This window comes from Octodon degus, unplaced genomic scaffold (genome assembly GCF_000260255.1).
Source record: "Octodon degus isolate 3935 unplaced genomic scaffold, OctDeg1.0 scaffold00037, whole genome shotgun sequence".
NCBI classification, from domain to species: Eukaryota; Metazoa; Chordata; class Mammalia; order Rodentia; family Octodontidae; genus Octodon; species Octodon degus.
The window spans coordinates 15,620,104-15,628,604 of NW_004524613.1; the positions used below are offsets into that span (position 1 = coordinate 15,620,104).

The 8,501-nt window shown below is 47.4% G+C and overlaps 1 protein-coding gene across 8 annotated transcripts in view; it reads left to right on the forward strand.

Annotated features, from left to right (window-relative positions):
• The window catches only part of Ttpal (alpha tocopherol transfer protein like), a 30,227-nt gene that overhangs the window by 6,458 nt on the left and 15,268 nt on the right, over nt 1-8,501 (forward strand). For 3 of the 8 annotated variants that reach the window (XM_023714943.1, XM_023714941.1, XM_004630932.2), the window contains exons 1-2: nt 3,317-4,049; nt 4,295-4,948. The gene's annotated coding sequence lies outside the window, so the exon portion shown is untranslated. Of the gene's footprint in view, nt 1-3,316; nt 4,050-4,294; nt 4,949-7,854; nt 7,946-8,501 lie in introns of those variants that run through there. The other 5 variants (XM_023714946.1, XM_023714945.1, XM_023714944.1 and 2 more) reach the window with 4 other exon arrangements.

Sequence of the window (8,501 nt, forward strand, 5' to 3'; positions counted from 1 at the left end):
TAGTGCCTGGACTTTTCTTTGTTGGCAGGTTTTTAATTACAACTTTGATTTCATTGATTGCTATTGGTTTATTAAGGATATTTATATCTTCTTGATTCAGCTTTGGTAATTCGTATGTATCTAGGAATTTGTCCACTTCTTCTGCATTTTTTAAACGTATTTTAGAACAGGGTCTATAGGGTCTCACTACACAGATCAGACTCATAGTGATCCTCCTATTATCAACCTCCCAAGAACTGGGATTACAGGTACACACCACCACACCCATCTCAGTGCACTCAGTGCATCTCAGGGCTGGCACAGCACCCCTGGGGATTGAACCCCAGGCTCTGCATCTGTCTAAGCAGGTGCTTTAGTCCACTGAGCTATCTGGCTGGCCCCTTTTCTGCATTTTCTGTCTTATTAGAATACAAGTTTTCAAAGTAGATGTAGATGATCTTCTGGATTTCTGCAGGGTCTGATGTCACTTTGCTCTTTTCATTCCTAATTGCATGGATTTGAGTCTTTTCTTTCCTTTTTTTGATAAGGCTGGATTGGGGTGAGGATATAGCTCAGCAGCACAGTGCCTGATATATTTGGATAAGCGTTTGCTGATTTTTTAAATCCTCCAAAGAATCAACTCTTGTTTTGGCGGAACTGGGGATTGAACTCAGGTCCTTGAACTTGACAGGAAAGCGCTTATTCCACTGAGCCATCTCCCCAGCCCCCTGAATCAACTCTTTGATTCATTGATTGTTTTCTTTCATCTCCAGTGAGTTAACTTCTACTCTTACCTTTATAATTTCCTCTCTTGTATGAACTGTTGGCTTAACCTGCTCTTTTATTTCTAGAAGTTTCAGGTTCAGCATTAAGCTGTTTATTTGTGCTTGCTCTATTTTCCTAATATGAGCATTCACCATATAAATGTCCCTCTTAAGCTGCTTTCATTGTGTCTCGTAAGTTCTGGTATGTTGTATTGTCATTATCACTTAATTTTAGAAACTGTCTAATTTCTTCTTCAATTTCACCTGTGACTTACTGGTTGTTCATGAGGGTGCCATTTAATTTCCATGTGTTTATGAAATTCTTATGGTTTCTTTTGCCATGGATTTCCAATTTCACTACACTGTGGCCTGCCCAATTCTAGCTGCTCTTCTCAAACTGGCCCCATGCTTTGCTTCGAATACACACTGCAATGTCGAGCTCTCTACCTCTCAGGTCAGTCAGCCTGCTTGCTAGTTCTCTTCTGTTTCTGCTGCAGAGACAGCAATGGCATGCAGGCTTTGTGGCTGCTGATCAGTCCTTGCTGGTTTGTTTTTGGCATTCATAAAGATACATTGTCACCTACTTTTGTTGTACATGCTTTTGTGGGATTTTCTTTCTGCTTTTATAGGATTTGGTAAGATCCAAATCTACACCGGGTATCACTGCTTCTGTTCTCCCAGAATCCTTAACATACTCCCATTTCCACAGATGAGGAAGTGCATTCCAGGGCTGTGATTTGCTAGCAGCAGAGGTGCACGTGAGAGTAATGCTTACATGCATGGCACAGAAGAGGGCCACTGCAGGCGCCTCCCTCCCTGCTTTAGCCAGCCAGTGTCCCAGCAAGACTCCATGGTTGACAATTAAACAAGAGTGTCCAAGCAGAGAGCTCACCTCCTTGCCAGTGAAAAAATGTTCAAGAAACGACACCTGTTAGTGTAGAATTTTATGGTTGAAGAAATCAAGGGTTAGGAAGGTAAATAATTGCCCCCAAAGTAAGACATCTGGCTAGTGACACAGAGAGGCTTTAGACTCAGGTCTGTCTGGAGAGAAGCCTCAACTTTTTTCTCTACAAGTGGTCCTCAGCTAGGGCCACTTTATTCCCTGGGGATAGTGGGCAGCGCCTGGAGACGCATTCAGTTCTCATGACTGTGGATATGGAGTGCTACTGTCATTACTGAGTAAAGGCAAGGCATGCCATTTACTATCCTACAGTGTTCAGGAAAACTTCCTCTCCATAGCAAAGACCTGTCCAGACTCAGGTGTCAATGAGTGCCCAGGTTGAGAAACTATGCCTTAGATTGTGCTCCCACCCAACGTAAGCCTTACCTTAGAATCAGTACTAATGCCAATCCTAGGAAACTTTCTGAGCTCAGTCACATGTCCTGAAAATACAAGCTCAGGCACTTCTGGGCTCCCCAGCAGACACTCAATATCAAACTCTCTCTCTCTTCAAAGACTGGATAAATCTGTGTGTGTGTGTGTGTGTGTGTGTGTGTGTGTGTGTGTGTGTTACTAGGGACTGAACTCAGGACCCTGAGCTTGTCAGGCAAGCGCTTAGTCTACTGAGCTATCTCTCCAGCCCTGGATGAATCCAAGACAGCAAGAGTTTGGAACATTCCAGACAGACACAAGGCAAGCTGTCCTCTTGCCATGGTTCTCCCCAAGAAATGGGTTGATCAGAAGCCATAAACAGGCATTTCCTGCTAATGATAATCCGAATTCTGCACATGCCATTCTGTGAAGGCTCCCAAGGAGCCCCCAAACATGGGATGTAGCCCCACCCATTTTACACAGCAGAAAACTATTCTTCTCAAGTCGTTGAAGCCTGCTACTTCTGAGTGTCCAAGGCAGAAAAGAAGACAGAAATTCAAATCTCTGCTAAGTCACATCATTGTCACGTGACCATGGGTGATTTCTGGTTCTTTTTTTATCTTATTTCCCAGCCTGTAAAAAAGCATGGAGCTGGGAGAAGGGAGCTTCAGTAAATTTCCTATAAGATCTCAGAGGCAGAATAAATTTTGGTACTGTGATGTCATGGACTCGAATTCAAATCCAGCTCTTTCACTGAGTATGTTGAGCCCTTAGGCAAGTGGTTTCCTCTTTCTGGATTTCTAGTTTCCACCACTAACCTTCGGGCCTTCCCAGTGCAGATCCATGAAGAGGGCCTGCATGAGACTTGGTCGGGGGCTCTAGGTCTCCGGTTGGACTCATGGGAGGCAGTGTTATGGGCTCCAGGTCCTCAGCTGGAGGATTCATGCAAGATATTAGGATCCAGGTCCTCAGCTGGAGTCTTTGGTCTTTAGTGTGTGGACAGATTTCCTGCACTCCTGTATGATTCTTTGGGTGATTATTATTTTTCTATTTTTTTTATTTATTTGGTGGAACCGGGGATTGAACTCAGACCCTTGCACTTGCCAGGTAAGTGCTTATTCCGCTGAACCATCTCCCCGGCTCTTTGGGTGATTATAAAATAATCTTATAAAATGTGTCTTTTATGGTATCATTCCCCTTGCAAAAACCCCAAACCATCACGGAATGAGAAAGAAAGAGGAAAAGGATAGAAAAGAAAAGAACTGATTCTGATAAGCTAAGTAATGCCTTCCCTTCAAACGTCCTCAGCCTAGTCTCCGGACTTTGTGAATACCTTGCTTTATATGGTGAAAGAGACGTTATACACGTGAGATTATTTGGGCTGGCTGATGTAATTTCAAGAGCTCTTACAGGAGGCTGACATGAGGATCCGAGTCAATAGCAGCTATGATAACAGAAGCAAGAGGTTGAAGAGATTTTTAGGAAGGATCTACGTGCCGAGGCACATAAGCGGCCTCTACAAGCTCAGAAAGGCCAAGGAATGAATTCCAAAAGTCCGCAGAAAGAATGCAGTCTTGCCAACACCATGACTACAGGATTCTGACCTGTAGAGCTGTAGGAGAATAAATCTCTGTTGTTTCAAGCTCATCATTTTGCAGTAATTTGCTACAGCAGCAGCAGCAGAAAACTAACACTTTGAAGGACGAAGCTTAAATCAGGATGTCCACCTAAATGTGCATTTCAGATAAGCAGCCATTTAAATGCATACATTCCAAATTGTGCTTAAGATATGTTTATACTTAAAAAGAAATCATTCTTTACATGGAATTTAAACTGAATTGAGTATTTGCTGTTCTTTAGGCTACCTTAGAAATGGTAAACATGACACCTGAAGTGAAAACTCACGACTTCCAGGGCAACCTCAAACTCCTACTTTACACACAATCTAGGATCCAGTAGAAACTATCGTGTGTCCCCCGCACCCCCAGGCTGAGGTCTCATCCCTGTGGGTTTGAAGTTCTCCTGGACCACCAGAATCTCTCTAGAAATAGTCCAGGGTCCTTGTCTGAAGGCAGGACCTAGGAGATTTGTCTCAAAGTCGTGGTTGCACAAAATAAAAGCATTAAAGGACTAGGTGTGGAGCTAGATAGGCATTCGTGTTTTTCAAACTACCACCGTCTAGATGGATTTTCATCAACCCCTAAGCAGGAAACAATTAGTAATTCAAGTTCCCGAATAGCAATCACATTATAGGTGAACAAACCGAGCCCCGGGAGGAATGGAGACCTGCCAAGGCCGCTCAGCTAACGAGACTGATATACCCTGGATGGCAATTTCCCCCTTAGGATCAGCCAGGGCGGCTGGCAGCCGCGGCAGAGGAATTCTGGAACGCCGATCCTGAGCTGTGATGCCTTCTGCCGCACTGTCACTTTACCTCTCATAAAATAGGAAAATTGCACAAATATGAGGATGTGATGAGGTAGGGAAAAACCTGCATAAACGTGAGGATTTAATGAGATAACTGATCTGAAACGCCAAGTATTGGCCCTGCTTTCGGAAAACGGCCGCTTCTCCCCTCCCTTTTCTGCGTCTGTTTCTTCATCTATAAGGAGAACTTGACAGATAGATGTCTTTCGAACTCCCTCCCTCCCAGCCAGACGGGGTTCCGCAGAGCTCAGAGAACGGCCGCGCGGTGGCGACAGAGCGCCGGCTACCGGGAGAGGTAGCACACATGCGCACTCCAAGGCGGCGCCCTACCTTCCCACGCCCCATACGTCACTTCCGGCGTGAAGGGCCGGGCTGGCCGGGCGGGGAGTGCGGGTCGCTTCTGCGCGCGCTGGCAGACTAGGTTCCCGCCGCCGGTTGACCCGCGCTCCACCCCGCAGCCGGGCCGGTGAGTGCCCATGAGCCCGTGCGTGCGCCCTGGGGGCCGAGAAAGGGACCTTGAGAGGGAAGGATCACCGGAAGTGGGGGTCAGAGGAGCGGGAGACCCCAGGAAATGGGGACACCTGGGGAGGGGGCGACCGGAAGTAGGGGCCCTCGGAAGGTTGTCAGTGCGATGTGGGGTGAAGCTCCAGGAGAGATGGCTTCCTGGCATCTCGTTGTTGGGGGTGGGGAGGTGATGTTCCACAGTATGATGGGCTCCAGGTGTGGAAGATTCCTGACTACACCCTGGTGACAAATGATGTTTGCATCCTGTCCATCGGTCCACCCATCGGCTCGTTTACCAGACTGAGCTACAAGGCTCCAGGTGGAGGGTAGCGATTATGAGCCCAGGGTGGGGCTTGACACTTTCTGCCTCACTAGGTTTGTATGCTTGGGTACATCTCTTAACCTCCAGTCTTACCCTGTTTACTGCGAGCTGCCGTGTGCCAGGCACTGAGGATAGCAGTGGCCATGGCAGGCAAGTTCTCTGCCTTCGTGGAATTCACATTCTAGGGGACGTTCTAATTTCTAACTTTGTAAAATGGCAACAGTGGTGATGCACTCATACCAGTAGTGTGAAGATTAATGAAGGTCTGCAGATGTAGCTCAATGGTAGAGCATTTATTTGCTTAGCCTGTTCAAGGCCCTGGGTTCTATTCCCAGCACTGAAAAGAAAAAAAAAAAAAAAGATGCAGTGTACTGAGTATGTCTTACCTGTTTTCCTTATTCCTCCCTGGTGCAGGCTTCATTAAGACGAATGACTGCTAGGACCGGCCAAATAGCTCAGCAGATTAAAGCTCATGCAAGCATGTACAAGGGCCCAGGGTTCGATCCCTGGGCCTGCCATGCCGGCCCTGCCCCCGCGGCGCACCTGTAATCCCAGTTCTTGGGAGGCTGTAAACAGGTGGATCACTACCAGTCTGATCTAGTAGTGAGACCTTGAACACCCTGTAGACCCTTCCCTGAAAGACAGAAAAAACCCAAAAAACAAAAAACGAATGACTGTTGTGTTTGAAGTGTACAAGCCCAGTGCCTGACACATAATTGGTAATCAGTAATTGTTCGATAAGTGGTGGGGGAGCTGACTGAGGATCTTTATGTAAACACTTGTGACACTAGACTCCCAATTTCTATAGGAGAAATAAGACTTCTGGTGGTGTGGAAAATGGGAGAAGTCACCATGGGGAAGGCTTGGAGAAGGTAATAGATAGGTGGACCTTAAAGGTAGTGAGTTGTCTGGTTAGCAACAGACGAGAGGAAGTTGCAGGCCAAGGGTATCAGAGGCACCCAAGGTATTCTGAGAAGGATGGGTTATTGACTTGTTTGGGCTGGCAGGGAGAGGAGGAAGTTGAGGTTGGAGAGGGGTTTCAGGAAAGCCCTGGATCACAGTTGCAGGCATCTGTGTGCACCTGCCATGGAAGCAGCACAGGGTGGGGCCTACAGAGCCAGGATTGTTGTGCATGTATAAGGTGTTCATTTCTCGCTCACCCTCCCTCTGCTAAGCACATTAAACTCATTCAACAAGTTTTTATGGACTGGCTGTTACGGTGTTGGGTGCTGAGTGTGTGGTGATGAACAGGTCCGGAAATCCTGCACACTGCCCACAGGAAGTGACAGCAGAGTGGGAGAACCTCTCTGCCGGAGAGCACCTGGGGCGGGGTCACCTAACACGGTCTGCTTCAAGCCACCATCATCTCTCACCTGGATCACTGCGGTAGCCCCTGCAGTCTCTTTCCTCACCATCCATTCTTAAGGTAGCACAATGATGCTTTTAAAATACAGATCAGCTCATATTGTTCTATTCAAAGCCCTCCCAACTCTCCCTTCACTCAGAGCAAGAGTCAAATTTCCTGTTTGCCTACGGAGCCCACCTCTGAATATCCCGTCTGCTAGTGCTCCCGTCTTGCTCATTTGACTGTGGCCGTGCTGGCCTCATTTCTGTTGCTCAGCAAGGGCAGGCACGTTCTACACAGGGCAGCACTGCACTTGCTCTTTATACAGCTGTGCATGGCTTGCTGCTGTACTTTTAGCCCAGAAGTCACCAGGGCGAGGCCTTCCAGGTTAATCTGTTTAAAATGACAACCCCCTACTCATGCACCCAGCCCCATTCTCTCAAGTCCTTCCAAAGACTATAGTTTATTGTGCTTATGGTCTTTTAAAAATATTTACTTATTGGATACAGGGTCTTACTTTGCAGTTCAGACTCATAGTGAACCTCCTTTCCCTTCCTTAGTGCTGGGATTACAGGTGTGAGCCACCACGCTTGGTTCTGTCAGGGCCAGCACAGCATGCAGTACTGGAGATTGAACTTGGGTCCTTGTGCTTGCTGAGCAGGCACTTAGACCACTGCGCTATCTCCCCAGCTCCTGTACTTAATGGTCTTATCTCACAGTCTTCGCTAGACTCTTAGCTCCATGGAGGCAGGATTCCTTGCTCACTTCTGTATGTTCAGTTGGCCTGGTACAGGGCTTGGTATTGATGGAATGAATGAAGTGGCTTCTAATGGGGACATTAGAGTGAATCAGTGTGGGTCAGTGAGGAACCAGGGGAAAAACATGCCAGCGGAGATCAGGGTGTGGACGAGATGAGAACACACCTCTGGGAGGATATGAAAGAGGCAGGGTAACTAGAGGTTGGAATGCAAGAGATGGGGTATGCAGACTTCAGATTGGGAGGAAGTGACCAACTCACTCATTCGCTCTATCAGACTGGCAGGAATCCAGCCAGGTAGTAGGACATCACAGGTAAGTGCCGGAAGCCCTGAGTCAGTCCCTGCCTTCCTGTGGACAATACCTTGGAATGAGGAACTGGGTGATCCTGCTGCCACCTTGTTTGCAGAGTATCTCAGGCAGCTCTTTTGTTTTTATTTGGTAGAATGTAATCCAGGCTTTAAGGAAGCAGAGAGGCTGATCTAGAGGCTGGACATAAAAAGCACAAAGTTTATGGGAGGCAGCGCGTGCATTAGGTAAGGAGGAAAGGAGCTGGGGAAGTAGGAAGAGCCTGCAGACGGGAGGTGCAGACCGGGTGACTGCAGAGGCTTTGGCTGGCAGTCTCCAAGGGCAGGGCAGGTCCAGCCCAGAAAGCTCTGATCAGATGAACGGGGAGTCCTCGGCCAAAGCTCCCTGTTTCCCTTAGCTGTGGGCCAGGCATGGTCTGGAAGGGTGGTATTCCCTGGACGGTGAACCAGAGGAGCAGCAGCTAGGGCCATTTGCCAGTTGTTTCTCTGGCAGTAGGTTTGACCAGTGTGTTTTCCCAGGGACCACTGTAAATCAATACATGTGAGCAGAGGACATGTACCTGTGTGGTGAAGTGCCTGCCTAGCATGTCCAAGACCCTGGGTCTGGTCTCTAGCACTGCCAAAACATAAACTTAAAAATTCAAAAAGACAATAAAAAGTTTCTCACGGTAAACGTCCAGTTGCCAACTCTTCCCTAGAGGTAGCCATTAGCAAGTTTCTTATATTTGCCTGTAGAAATTGTCTGTGCATTGACAAATACATATATTTAATGTAACACATTTAT